Consider the following 7237-nt stretch of genomic DNA (forward strand, 5'->3'; position numbering starts at 1 on the left):
CTTAATCTTTCAATCTAGAAGCAAGATGCATAAACCGTACAGTTGGATTCTGCCCTGGAACCAGAATGATGCTGAAGTTACAATCTATCCCAAGTTTAGCTACTGTCATTTCTTTGTGAGCTTCCCAGCTCATGTGGATTACTCTAGTAATTTTGTATTCATTACTCATAAGAAGACTGAAGTTTTACCCTTTACAGATACTGTAGATGTCATTTCAGATGTAAACTTCTATTCCCTTTCCTTCGTCTCACCATTGATTCAAAGTACATTTTATTTGAGCAGTACTTGGCTACATGGTAGTTCCTGTGGGCTTCTCAGCTCAGAGGAACTTGCCTTCCTTTGCATGACAAGAAACAGAGCCTCTATAGCCAGATGTCTTAAGGGATTGGGGAAACTTTGATTCCAAAAGCACATACAATGCTTCTTACTTCCTTGGAGACAGACACACACACAGCCTTTTTAGACCCAAACGGGTTAACTTTTGTGTTTTGGACCCCTCAGTATTTGTTGAAAATTATGAGCCCTCCCCAGGAAAAATGTACAATCTATATACTGTATTACATATAGTTTCAGAAGCTTTAGAGACATTTTGAATCTCGACCTAACGTTACCATTCCAAGTTTGCTACAATTCCTCCTCCCCATAAAGCCCTCTTTGCCAAGTACACCATTCTCCAAATCAATTCCAAAACGTTCAGACCTCAAAGGTAGCTAGCCCCAGTGCCTTGATTTTATAGGCACTGATGTAGCCAGCATTCACAATGAATTAGCAAGTAGGGACTAGGACTCTAGGCTAACTCTGAAGCCAAAAGCCATATGAACTTCCCAGCTGTGTGAGTCCCTAACATGCTCATTCTCAGGAACTACCTAGGACTGACTGGCAAGGGAAATGAGTAGTATGTTGAGCAGTGTTCAGTGCCCAAAGGGCATTTTTAAGTTATCCACTGGCTTGAGATTATCCATGTTCTGCTTGCTAGTTGACACTTAAGACTGTAGCCAGTGTAGGGGAATGAGGGAACCCTGGCCACTCCAGACTCCGTTTTACATGTCTCAGTATTCCCTTCTCACTCTTCCTTGAGTACAAAGCTGTCACCTCCATCGCACAAACTGAAGTGCCTAATCAAGTGCCCCCAGTAAACAGCCAATCCCCTGTATACTTTCCGGGGACCCTCCTCAGTTCCATTGCGCCCCAAAGCCCAGAAGTGATGCAAGCGACCCCATGCTTCAAAAGGGAGGGCAGGCTCTGGAAAGTGCTATAAACGACGCCCACCGCTAGCCTTCCAAGCCCCCAAACGGATTCGATTGTTGTTTCGTGGGGCTTTTTTTTTTTTTTTTTCTTTTCTTCCTCCGAACCTCCGAAGTGTTCTCCTTTCCCATTGGCCGGAGCTGCCCCTTGACGCCACCCTGGCCTTGCTCACTGATTGGTCCATTCTGGATGTGCCCAAGCCTTTTTCCCAGGGTGTGGCGCCACCCCCCCGCCCCCAACAGGGTTCTGACCCCTGGCTCCTCCTCCCCCCCCAGCCCCCCTCTCTGCTCCGAATGGTACCGCCCTGGCTCGGCTCCCCCACGGCCCAGGCCGCTGCCCTTAGGGCCCCCGGACGGGGCGGGGCACGCTGGGGACGGGCAGAGGGCGGTGGTGGCGCCTTCCTGCCGAGCCCGAGGCCGCCCCCACCACCCTTCTCTAGCCCTAGTAGGTCCCACTTTCCCCTGGGCCGTTTTCGTCCTGCCTTGGTAGCCCCGTCCCGTCTGTGCAGCCCCCACTGTGGTCTTTTGGTCATGCCGAACAGCAGCCTTAAATCCCTGTCCTCAGCGCTCCACACACGCCCATCTGCCTCCACCCTCAGGTTCTCCCAGCACTCCTATTCCCTGGGTCTGCTCACCCTTCCCCTCCCGAGTCTGCCGAAGCCCTGACCCTCATTTCTCGGGGACTGTCCATCCCTGGGACCCCACCTCCCTGTGTGTGGCTGGTACGCCCAGCGGCCTCCCCTTCGCAGCCTCCCCTCCCCTTCGTGGCCAGCGTGGTGGAGCACTCCTGCCCCCTCCTTTCTCCGTACCCCGCGCTCCCTTCTTATGTTGTCCCTTCACGTCCCTCTCTAAGCCCCTCCCACACCATGCCCCCCCTACACACACCCCTCCCTCCGAGGCGTCCCCCAGCGCCCCTCCCCTATCCCCGCTTGTCTATGCCCCTCCCACCCACCCCGTCCTTTTGTCTCCTCTTTGGTCTCTAAGTCCCCCGCCCCTCCCTCACTCCCGCCCTCGCTCCCTGCGAGCACGCTCTTATCTTCCCCAGGTCCCGGCGCCCCGCCCCCTGGCCGCGCCCCGCTGGCCCCCTCCCTCCCGCGGCCCCATCTCCGCCCTCGGCGCTCCGCCCTCCCCCCAGCGGCTCGGCCCGCCAGCCCGGCCGACCTCCCTCATTCCCCTCTCGCTCCTCCCGCCGCTGCTGCCGCCGCTCCCCGACCCACCCTTCCCGGGCCGGCAGCTCGCGCTCCCGCGCGCTCTCCCCACACACACACTCCCTCCGCCCCGCCTGGTTCGCTCGCTTGCCCAGGCTCTGCAGCGGCCCGGCCCAGCGCAGCGTACGGCCCGCCCTCGGGGAGCCTCGCTCCTCACGGCCCCGGGCACCGCACGGGCGGGCACACGGCCCGGCCCGAGAGCGCGAACCCGGGCCCAGCCGGGTCGCTCCCGCCCAGCCCGGCTCTCGGAAGCCGCCGGGGGCGCAGGCGCCCGTCGGAAGTGTTTGGGGGACGGGCCGGCCACGGCTCCTCCCGCAACCCCGGGCCTGGCTGGCGCGCCCTGGAGAAACGCCGCGACCGGACCGCCAGGGATGACTACCGGGAGCCTCCTCCCGTCTCCGCCCCAAACCTGTGCCATCACCTCACAGCGCGCAGCTGGACTCCCGCCTAGCGGGGCGAGGTTGAGACACGGTCCCTAAAATGTTCGAGCCTTAAGGGACCTTAGCTTTGGACCATCAGGCCTAGGGTGGCAAGGGCCGGTCACACGCCCTGGCCACCCAGGGAGAGTGAGCCTATGCCCAGCGCCTAAGTCCCCCGCCTCCCTGCCCGGGATTCTTCCCACCACGCCACGCAGTGACTTTGCCTCTGGCCCTTTGTATTACAGCCGATGAAGGGCGGAAACTAAACCCTCGACTAGGGAGGTGGCCCTAGTAAGCAGAAAATCCAGCCACATGCCAATAGGCACTTTTTTCAAAAGTCCGTTCGGTGATGCCCACGCTGACGGTGTTTCCTCGCCTGCACCTCCTCCTTTCCCCAAGTCCTCGTTCAGTCTTACCTATTTACTCTCCAGATTGGAAGCTCTTTGAAGGGGGGGTCCTGTTCGTCACCGTGGCTCACTCAATGGACCCCTTGTGATTGGCTGATAAGTGGATGTATTTGTTAACTACCCGCCTTTGAGATCTGTGTAGTTATTGTGTGACTTAAGGATGTAAACTCGCGAGGGCCAGGACTGGGTCGAGATTACTAGCTTGTGCCAGGCACAGCATGATGCCCAAGGGGATGGGCCATCAATGCTTTTTGAAACTGATGCAACTAATTATGCAGGAAGCAGATGCCTACCTCTTGGTCCCCAGAACTCCCAGTTCCAGGACTGCACGTCCTGAATGAGGAAGAAACTGAAGAGCTGCCTCAGCTCATCCCCAACTGGAGGCTGACATGCTGATGCCAGATATGGCTACAGTCACCATCAGAACATAGTGGGTGATGTGACTATCCAGTGCTGGGAATGGGTTTACAGGGAGCCATAAACTCTGGACTTTAACTCCGGTTTGCAACTGGAGCTTGGAGGAAGGAAGTAGCTAGGTTTTTTTTTTTTTTTCAGTGTGAAGCAGACTGCCCCATATAAGTAGCTCTTCATCTATTTACCCCCAGGTGAAGCTGAACCTCAATCTGTCAGAAAAAGGAGGCTTCAAGAAAACTGGACCCCTCCATTAGTAGCAATTACCCCTGCAGAGGCGAGACAGTGGAAGGCCTCCTTCCTCACACGTATGGGTGCAAAATTCACCCTGTACTTTGCATGAGTTCCTTTGCAACCTGGTCTCTTTAAAGTTAGTCAAGCTTTCTGCCCACCTCATATCCCCACTCCCAGCCCAACAGGTCTTTTCTGTCCTTCAGTCCTAAACTGTCTTCACCCAAGCCAGCCTGTTCTAAATGGACATGGTCAGTTATCCAAGCAGAAACTGAAACAGTAACAATCAGACAGTGTCAAGAGACTCAAGCAGAGATGCCTCGGAGAGCCCGGCCTCCTCCTCTGCCTTGGCACAGATGTTCTCATTGTCCTGAAAAGAAATACCAAATTCCCTCCCCAAGCATAGAGGGGGGATACTCGAGGGCTCAGCCCCCAAGGTCAGAGTCGCCTGCCCAGCCCAGTTCTTCTGCCCCTGATTATTCAGATTGAGAGTGTCACCATCCATCTTCCCCCTGTTAGCCAAGACTTCTCCCCCTCACCAAGGAGATTAAGGGGAGTGGGGCTGAAGTTGCATGAGAAGATTATTAAACTGTTCTGCAGTTCTCTTTAGGGGCTGTTAGCACATCAAAATACATATTTGGAAAATGCTCACAATTAACACTGGGAGAAAAACAGTAAACACAGTGTCACTTTGCCAGGCTCAACAGTTTTGTTTTGTTTTGTTTAAATGCTAATGGCCTCAAATGGGGAGCAGCATCCATCAGTTAAATAAACAAGCCATTAGACTGAGAGTAGAAGTGTCAACACATGACTAATCTACTAATTGGGAGAAGACATCGTGTAGTGAGGAACAAGACAGCAAAGCATGCTGGAGGCTGTGTAGTGGGCAACTCAAGTGCATAGCATGTGGGACTTGGAGCTGACAAGAGGTGAGTTTGAGTCCTGCTGTACCAGTTAGTTGTTATCTGTATGTCCTTCAGTGAGTTATTTCATTTCTCTGAGCCTCTACTTCTCAATCTACATCATAGGGTGGCTGTGGGGATGAGCTCACTAACACAAGTAAAGCTCTTGGTACTGGGCCTGCCATAACGTAAGCATTCCATATCTTGTTGGCTATTAATGATAATATAAGGTGCCTTGTGCATAGTGGACAGTCCAAAAGAGATGAAAAATAATTGACTTATTGTTGCTAGCCATACAAGGTGGACACAGCCCACAGGCACAGATGTCTAGTGTCCCCAGATCCCCCAAATACAGTTGGCAAAGGGATGCTTTTGATTGGTTAATTCTAACTTCTTAAAGCTGTCCCTTTAGCCTGGAATTCACTCCAACCCTTTAAGGCCCACTGTTCTCCTGGGGTTGCTGAATTCTAGGATCCTCTCTCCTGACACCTGCCAAGAAGCTTGGGGTAAGCAGGATCCCCAGGTGGGGACCAGCTATCCTGGGCATCCTTCCCCAGCCAGGCTGGCCCCATCCTGTAGAGAGTGTTGTGAATGTTGGGTTAGGGAGAGGACAGGGTTAGGACCCCTGGAGGAAATACTGTGACCTAGATGAAGAAGTTGTTGATCTTTGCTGCCTTGCCCCACCCTCTCCCTTTGGAGTCTACTGTTCGCCCAGTCACCTGCCAAAGAGCCTCTTCCTCTTCATTTGCCTGCTGGGTGCTCCTTCATGGACATTCCTCCCTTCTCTCCTTTTTTCTTCCAGATCCAGGAGAGTCTTGTTCTCTCTCTGAAAAGTTGGTAAGTTTAGAGGATTCCTTCTGCATAACTAAGGAGTTAAGTTGATGGTGACAACCTGCCATCCTGTCCCCATCCCCAGGTGGATTAGTTGCATACTAGCATGTGTCTGTGTGTGTGTGTGTGCGTTACTGGGGTTTGAACACAGGGGATTTTAACCACTAAGCCACATCCCCAGCCTTTTTAATTTTTTTATTTTGAGACAGAATCTCGCTAAATTGGTTAGGGCCTCACTTAGTTGCTGAGGATTGCTTCGAAGTATAGACCCTCCTGTCTCAGCCTCCCAAGCTTCTGGGATTACAGGCATGCACCACTGTGCCAGGCCATACTAGCCTTTTCAATTTAAAAACAATCCTTAGGGAGCAGGGTGTGGTGGCCTATAATCCCAGCTGCTTGGGAGGCTGAGGCAGTAGGATCCCAGTTCGAGGCCAGCATGGGCAACTTAGTTATTTATACCTTGTCTTAAATTTTTTAAAAGGACTGGGGTGTACATAAATCAGTGGTAATACATACCTAGAATGTGTAAGACCCTGGGTTCAATCCCCAGTACTGCAAAAACAAAGAAAAAAAAAGAACAGAAAAGAAAAGGGTCATCACAGTTCCCAGAAAGGAATGAAAATAGATTTTGAGAGGATTTCTGGCCTGAACAAGTTGAGATGACATGAACCAGAGAAAGACTTTAGGATCCATCATGCTTAGTTTTGCCTCTTTGTAAAATTTTACCCTGAACTCTGAGTCCCTGAGCAGACCCACACCCCCACAACCCCTTCAGCAACCAGATTAGTTTTCAAACTCCATTCTCCTTCAGCTGCACCTCTCAGCTGAACCCTGAAACAGGCCTCCTCCTGGCTCTGCACTTCACTGCCCAACAGTGGTTAGCTGATCTCCAAAGCCTTCTCCTCAGCTAAAGGGTTAATGTGCTCTCCCTCTGGCCACACCCTACCACACTGCAGTTCTGCCAGTGCAGTTCTGTCCCAGATCCATACTTTTGGCAACTGTTTTCCCAGCCTGGACCACTGCAGCCATGCCACCTCCCCCACCATCTTGTCCTCTGCAAATCAAATTATCCTCAAAGGACCAACTGAACTGAACCTACCTCCAGGAAGCTGCCTACAGTCCCCCACCTAAAGTTAACTCCCCATCCCTTATGGGTTTACAGGACTGTACCCCCTTTGAGGCCCCCTTTGCACATTCCACCTGGAGAATTTTTTTCTCCTAGGAGCTAGATGTAACCTTCTTCAGGACAAGATGTGCTCCTGCTACTTTTTGTAGTTTGTTTCAAACTTGCTCAAATAAGTACACCACCAACCCCCATCACCTAGAGTCCACAACCCCTCCAGAGGTTTTGCCACATTTGTTTCTGCTTCATGTGTTTGTGCCACCCCCATCCTACTCCAACCCAAAAGTTGCCTAGCACTATCTGGAACAGCAATGAACAAAGAAGCCAGGATTTGGTGGGAAATGGAGGGCATTCAGTCTCACAGGGCAGGCCCCTGCGGGTGACATGGGATGAGGGAGTGGGGAACTGATATAAAAAGCTGAGCATGCTTCTGTACCTGTTATGAGCCAGGTGTGGGCTGG

Source organism: Sciurus carolinensis, chromosome X, assembly GCF_902686445.1.
Source record: "Sciurus carolinensis chromosome X, mSciCar1.2, whole genome shotgun sequence".
NCBI lineage: Eukaryota > Metazoa > Chordata > Mammalia > Rodentia > Sciuridae > Sciurus > Sciurus carolinensis.